Raw genomic sequence first — 7920 nt, 5'->3', positions numbered from 1 at the left:
GGGAGCCCCAGTCGCAGGGAGGCCGGTGTTTGCGCGGTCGGGGCGGGCGGGAGGGACTTCCTTACCTTCCCAGGGCAAGGGAACCCCAGCCGCAGGGAGGCCGGCGTTCGCGCGGTCGGGGCGGGCGGGAGGGACTTCCTTACCTTCCCAGGGCAAGGGAACCCCAGCCGCAGGGAGGCCGGCGTTCGCTCGGTCGGGGCGGGCGGGAGGGACTCGAAAATGATCTTAATGAACATAAGAACATGAAACAAAGTTATAAATAACCCAAATGTTCACCATCAGGAAATTGATAGACAAATTATGATATATCTATTTAATGTAATACAGTTGCACAGCTAAACCATTAGGCTTCTGATTGGGGCAACAATTGATGCTTTTCCAAACATATATAGAGATTACATAGTGTTTCATTTCCTTTGTATGAAGTTCATCATCAATACTATAAACAGATATTTTTGTTCCCCAATTCACAATACAGACCAGGCAAAGGGCCTGGGTTGATGTGTATATGGGGTGCATTTACTGTACCTCCTCTTTCTATACAGTCAGTGTAAAGAACACAGCCTGTGGTAAGAATTGGAAGGCCTTATCTTTTCTTTTGTTGATTATATACATGTATACATATATATGTATATTTATATATAATTTTTTACCAATGCAACATTCCCATGACCAATATCCAAAGTGTCCTTCCTCCCCACCCCACACCTGCCTGTACTCTAGACAGGCCTTCTACTTCCCTCATTCAGTCACATTTTGTTATGATAGTTTAATTATTGATAGTGTAATTATTACTGTGACTGCAGTAAACAATCCCTGTGGTGAGCTTCATGTCAGGAGCTGGACCCTCCAGTCCTCCTCTATTTTGTCTCTGAGAATCATTACACAAATGTTTTTCATTTTTCTCAAAACCCATAGATAAGTGAGACCATTCTGTTTATCTCTCTCCCTCTGACTTATTTCATTCAGCATAATAGATTCCATATACATCCATGTATAGGAAAATATCATGACTTAATCTCTTCTGATGGCTGCATAATATTCCATTGTGTATATGTACCATAGTTTCTTTAGCCATTCATCTATTGAGGGGCATCTAGGCTGTTTCCAGAGTCTGGTTATGGTAAACAATGTTGCAATGAATATAGGTGTGAGAAAGGGATTTTTGTATTGTATTTTTGTGTTCCTAGGATATATCCCTAGGAGTGGTATAGCTGGATAATATGGGAGCTCAACTTCCAGCTTTTGGAGATGATTAAATTTCTAGGGCTGAATTTTGGTAAGGAGAGTGAACTAAAATTAAAAACAAATAATTTTCCAGAAATACAATATATGTGAATAATAAAATAATATGATCAATGCATTTTATATTATGGCAATTATACTCAATGGAATAAAAATGACACTGATTAAATTAATCTTAGTTTTTGGTAACAATAACTAGTTAATTCAGCAAAAGCCTTTTATTTCAGACAAAATTTATTAATGAAATACTAAAACTCAAGTTTAAGACAAGAGGAAAGTGCAGAGAGAAAACCATCTAAAGCCACTTTCCCCAGTAACAGGAAGAGCTTGTCAAGAAGTGAATCAATACTTCCAATAGTCTCTTGAAGGGAAATAGAATAAATGTTGAATTACAAGACCTCCCAGGAGCAAAGCACTAGTTAAAGAACTCTTAAAACTCATGTTCCAAACAGGCAAAACAGAGGCCTACGAATGAATCAGAGGCAAACCAATCTCTTTAATGCCAACAATCTCGACTGTCTATAAAATTTAACCTTAGACAGTAGACTAAAGTGTTAAAGGTTATTAGTATCTATAGGCATCTGTTCAAAACAACAGAATGATCTCTTGAGAAATATAGAATTATAAGCCTTAAGTTATTTCTATACAAACACACCTCATACATTACTAAGAGGACTTAGGAGCTGGCTGAAGTTTAACGGCAAAGGACATGTTTTGCAGTTATAAGGTCATGAGTTCTGTCTCTGGAACCATTTATTTTCTCAACCAAAGGAACATCACAAAGATAGATCAACATGAAACAGAAGCAATAAAAACAGTTTATAATCTAAATGTACTGTTATTCTGGATAGCGAACTTTCTGAGAACATATTTTTTTTTATCAAATTTACAGAGATAGAAGCCAAATTTGAATACTTAAGTACAAATCTGTCACTTTTAAAAAGGATAGCACAGATGTAAAAGTAATATATGTTTGTATATATATGTACATATACATATATGTGTGTATATGTATATATATGTATATATGTATATATATATACACACACCCATAGAGAGAAAGAGGGGGCACTGTGGTGCAGTAGGGAAAGCTTGCAGTGAGTGTGTGAGATGACATATTTGATCTCCAGTGCCAGCTCACATCTTCAAGTTTGATTCCCAGTGTCAAAGTACCACAAGATTGATCTCAGAGTTGGTAAAACACTTGCAAACCCATTGGCACCACAATACCATCATCAATGAAATGTAGCCATGAAACAGTAAAGGATACACTAGAATTAAAAAATAACTAAATCTGAAATAACAACACAAGGGATGGGTATACTGGCAGTTGAGTGCAAGTAAAAGAAGGTTAAAACATCGGAGGGCAAGTCAGAAGAAACTATGAAGAATAAAAGTGACAAAAGAAAGAAAATGTGTAATAGAATATACAATTGAAAAGTCCAATCTTTAATTAAGATGCTTTAATTAAGGTGCAAAAATAGAGAGAAGAATGGTCACCAAAATGTTTGGAAAGAAATGATTGAGAATTTTCCAAAAATAATAAAATATATCAAGCTACACATTCAAGAATCTCAATGATACTGATAGAGGCTAATAAAAAAGAACATTCTCTTGGTTTGAACAGGAATGGAGTGAAACTTTGCCTCAATTACAAACATGAAAATTAGTCTGCTATGTATGGTTTTATGGCTGCTGACAGAACAGTTGACCCTTCTTGTATAAAGACTTTTATTCATGGCATAGTAAGTAGCAAGAACATTGTGTTTCCTTTGGTTAGTTCCTTTTGTCTCTTTGTCTCTCCCATCTCATGAGGCAAAGCATGTGGAATGGATATGGACATGTCTCTCCTGCCTCTGTGTTAGTAACAAAATTGAACACCTCTAGCATTGGAAGACCAGGTATTTTAAAACACAGACTGCAGGATTACATGAACACAGGTTTTCCAAAGGATATTGAATATTGAGGGTAGTAACCTAGGTAAAATTAGGGACCTCCATTTATTTACTTAAAGAAAATATATTTTCAAAGGCACTAATTAATTTTCTAAATAGGAGCGGTAGGTTAAGTCAATCTAGGCCCTCTAGTCTAAACTCTGCTTTGAAGGGAGACATTACTTCTATTATATAGTATAAACAAAGATGTCCTTAGCTCCAGGAAGGATATTCATCTCATTCTGTGATTGCTACAGAAAGATTCCAGGTTATTTGCTAAACAAGTGGCCACGAATAGACAGTCTAGGTGAAAAATCCAGTAAGTGTCTCTGCTTAGAATACCACAGACACAAGAGACCCATGAAGAATGTGGGTCAATGCATTTATTACTCATTTATAAACCATCTTGGCTTCTAGTTAATTTCCCCAGGAGCATGCCATTCTGTTACCTATTGTAAATACTGTAATCAACAGAAACTGGGACCAAATCCATCCAATTTGCTCCTACAGCATGTAATTAAGGCTACACTTACCAAGACTCCAAGCAGTGGGACGTGGCAAACCTTGAAATAATAAAGCCCCTCCCACCACACTCTCCAAGAGTCTTGGACACAACCAATGAAACAATTTCCATAAACCACCAATGTCTGTATTCTAGCACTGAGGTAGATTCATTGATCATTTTAATGTTAGTGACAAATTTAGAACCAGATTTTCTAAATGAAGGATTATAATCAAAGAGAAGTAAAGCAGATGAGAGGGAAACTGCTCTTCTTGGGATATCCTTTTTGCAGTGACTAATCTGACAGTCAAAAGTATCAGAAGAAAGTAAATGAGTAAAAGTCAAAATTTTCCTTTTAGTTTATATTTTGAGAAAGATGCCTCGATACCTGTGGACAGTCGGTTGTCTATGTCTATGGTTGTCTGGTTAACCGGTCTTCACCATAAACAATGTGGCTTCCTCTTTTACAAGTCCAAGACTCTCCTAGACATGAAGAGTTTCTAGATGGATCCTTTGTCTCCACTCCCCCAGCCCATGGGTGTGGTCTTAATTTTCCTAATAAATACTGTGGTCTCAGCCCACCTCTTGCTCTTGTTCCTCTAGGTGGAGAGGTCCCTGGACACATGTTTCCCCCTCATCTATCTGATTTTGGTTATTTCCTATGGTAGCCCCTGTTTCATAACTATTTACCCATAGGGATTACAGTGTGTGGAACCTTTTACATATGTTTGCATAATTTTTACAACAAAAAGAAAACCAGGAAAGGACTGAAGACAGTGTAAAAAGGTAAACACACGGTACAGATTAGCTTCAAGAACACAAGGTCTAAATGTTTGGATTGGAAAAACAAACAAATATCAACAATGGTGAACGCCAAAATAGGTCATGGAGGAGTGACTCTTCCAGGAATGAGTGCCCAGAACCAGGTAGCCTTTTTCACTGAATGACCAAAGAAACAATCTTTGACCAGAGTCACAAGTCTGAGATAGGTTTAGCATCTGTATCAAGAACAGAATCATATTTTCAATTTAATTCCTCTAAAAACACCCATGGCTTTTTTTATAGAAATAGGTGTTATGTGTGTTGGGGAGGGTGTCATAAAATTATTTGACATACAAAAATTATGTATTTGAAATACATAAAATTATTTGAAATACATTTATTTGAAATACACAATAACCTTGAATAGCAAACACAATTCTGAGAAAATAAAACCAAAATGGAAGGTATATGTGTGTAAATGACTAGTAATTAATACAGCATTGGAGTCAAAACAGATGTGAAAACTGATTTATAACCAAGTAGCCAAGAGATTACCATGAAGTAAAGAGTCTCTTTATATCACTAAATGGTACTGGACGACATAATCACGTGCAAACAACAAAACCAGGCCATTATTTAATGTTATACAAAACATAAATTCAAAATAGATTTTAGAATTGTTCACAAATATGAAAACATAAAATTCATAGATGAAAGCAGAAGAAAGCATAGACCAAGCATTTGCTGACATCAGTTATAGAGACAGACGTGCTTGAAGAAATAATTCCAGTGCAAGGGAAAAAAATCAAACATAAGCAGTTGGGACTAATCAAACCATTAAACTTGTACACAGCAGTAAAATTAATTTTATTTATCTAAATAAATAATAAATAAATAAATTTTTATCAGAACAAAAATCCATTCTACTTTTACCCATCTTACATCTGACAAGGTGTTAATAACCAAAGTATATAAGATATTCATGAAACAATAATAAAAATCAAATGAAAAAATGGGCAGATAATTTGATTCAACAATTTCTCACAAGTCCCACATTTCTCGTTCTTAGATCTTTGAGATTATGTTAAATAAATCATTAGGGCTGCCATATTAGTTTTCTTTCTTTGTTTTTGGGCCATATCCAGTGTGCTCAGGCCTCACTCGTGGTAAGCTTGGGTGACTAAAGGAATTGCCAGAGACTGAACCCATGTCAGTCATATTCAAGGCAAGCACCCAACCCTACCCGCTATGCTATTACTCCAGTCCAGCCACAGTATTTTGTAATAGCCTGTTGCCGTAGAATTGGCTACACTCTTTCTCAAGAAATTGCTTACTTGTATCTTAGAAGTTTCACATTTATTTCTAAAGCTAAACTGAAGCTACATTTGACATATTTATTGCCTGTTCCCTTAGAGGCCATAGCATGAAAACCTCTCTAAAATTCCCTAGGTATATGCTCTTCTCTCCATTTAATTCTAAAATCTCAAGAAACTGTCTTTATTTCATCAGCAGCTTCACTGTGCCCACTATGCTACTTTGAAGTGCATCAATTGGTTTTTGTATCCTTTTATCTTTGACAGCATGATTTCAAGTTACCTGCTCCCTACAGCAGATATGTAGAGTTTGGGGCATTCCAATTTTAAGAGCAGACCTTGCAGTGTTTTGTGTGGATGAAGCAATCAGCCATCCCACATTCTGAATGCAACTCTACCTACTGTCTGTTTTGTTTTGGGGCCATGCCTGTCGCCTCTCAGTGCTGAGATCTGGATCTGCCTTCAGGAATCACTCCCGGCTTTGCATTCAGATTCAAGGTACCACATGTGTTCTGGCGACTGAATCTAGTTTGGGTGCATGCAAGGCAAACAGCCTCCCCGCTATCCTGTCACCCGGGTTTGATGCCCAGCATCCCATATGGTTCCCCTAGCACAGGAGAGATTTCTGAGCACAGAGCCAGGAGTCACCTGAGCGATGCCAGGTATGGCCCTAAACAAACAAACAAAGAATATTTAGCATCTCTCCAAAGGGGGAAAAAAATGTTGTCAATGTTAGTTTGGCTTTCTGGAATCATCTTATCAATCACGGAAGAAAATAATAGCACTGTGGAAATGTTGTAGTCGTGGAGAGTCTACCTTACCTGTAATTGGCAGAGAAAAACTAGCTGAAAAAGCAGGCCACTGACTCAACTCCCTTTCACCAAAGAAAGAACACCCACTTACTGGAAAAGCACCCATTCACTCTCCCTCAACACTGATTTAAAGCATCACCGAGCTGCACTTCCTTCTTTCTTTATAGCTGATTAGGGAAGAAAGCCAGGAAGACCAGCTCTGATCTTGACCAAGAGCCTCACATGGTCACAATCTGTCTGAAGACTCCCCACAATGATCCAAAAATTCAAAGGAGCTCAGTTCTACTAGACCACACCTCTGCATTGCCATTTATTTTATTTATTTATTCATTTGCTTATTTATGTATTTATTTTTGTTCTTGTTCTGGGGCCCCACCTGGTGGTTTCTCAGGGATCTCAGGCTCTGTTTTTAGAGATCTGGCTTGGACATCCTTATGGAGGAGTGCTGGGGATTGAACTCAAACCAGTACCCCACCTGCTATTCTATTTCTCTGTTTTCTGAAGAGTAAAATTCATCTATGGCCGACTAAAGAGATAATACAGGAGAGGTCACTTGGGCCAACAGCTGCTACACTGCAATAGTTGAGAATTCCCTGCACCTCATGGAGTCTCCTGGTGTGTAGCCCCCAAGTGTAGCCCCCCCACCCCCACTCCACACACACACACCCTTAATCCCCCATGCCCCTATGAACAAACAGCACCTTGGAATTTGGCAGCCCAGTCGTTATCCCTGTTCTTGAAAAAGCATGCCTTAATTAATTGTATGGTATTCCAATTATTTCTAACTCATCACCTCTCACTCAAGAGATCAAAATAATTATTAAGTAGGTGAAGCGTTTATATTCAAATCCATTAAGAAACAATTGCTATTCCTCTGTTACATGACACTAAAAAAAAAAAAAAACTTCAAATATTTTTAACTACCTTTATGATACATCTAAAAAAAAAACAAGTGAGGTCTCCTTTGTATTTGGATTCTTATTGCTAGATCTGGTAGAAGTGAAAGCAAACAAACATGGGGAATAAATAGAAAAAGTCTGACCAAAGTGCTATTTTACTATAGAAAGGTTATGGTCTTAGATTCTGGTCATACTCAAGTCTCTTTGTTTTTCATGATTTAATTTAACATATTCATTGAATGTCTTTTAGTTTTATTGGGAACACAGAGATAAATAAGAGAATATTTCCCCACCATTAACAATTGCACTAAATATTTTTATAGCATTATGGGGGCAATCCAGGGCTTCCCACATGTATGACAAGTGTCCTACTGTTGAAATACACCTTGAGCCCATAACCTGTATGGTTTTTGTACCTTAAAAGTAAAGGAACATCAACCACTTCAACACAGA

The 7920-nt window shown here is 37.4% G+C and overlaps 1 non-coding gene across 1 annotated transcript; it reads right to left on the bottom strand.

The window, feature by feature from the left end:
• Positions 1 to 453: 453 nt before the first annotated feature.
• LOC126007778 (small nucleolar RNA SNORA51) lies at positions 454 to 586 on the bottom strand. The gene has a single exon (XR_007495262.1). It is a non-coding gene; the product is annotated as a small nucleolar RNA SNORA51 (small nucleolar RNA).
• Positions 587 to 7920: the final 7334 nt, after the last annotated feature.

The sequence above is a fragment of the Suncus etruscus genome, chromosome 4 (assembly GCF_024139225.1).
Source record: "Suncus etruscus isolate mSunEtr1 chromosome 4, mSunEtr1.pri.cur, whole genome shotgun sequence".
Classification (NCBI taxonomy): Eukaryota; Metazoa; Chordata; class Mammalia; order Eulipotyphla; family Soricidae; genus Suncus; species Suncus etruscus.
Note: the sequence above shows the minus strand (reverse complement) of the source record. Positions and strands in the feature narration are given on the sequence as shown.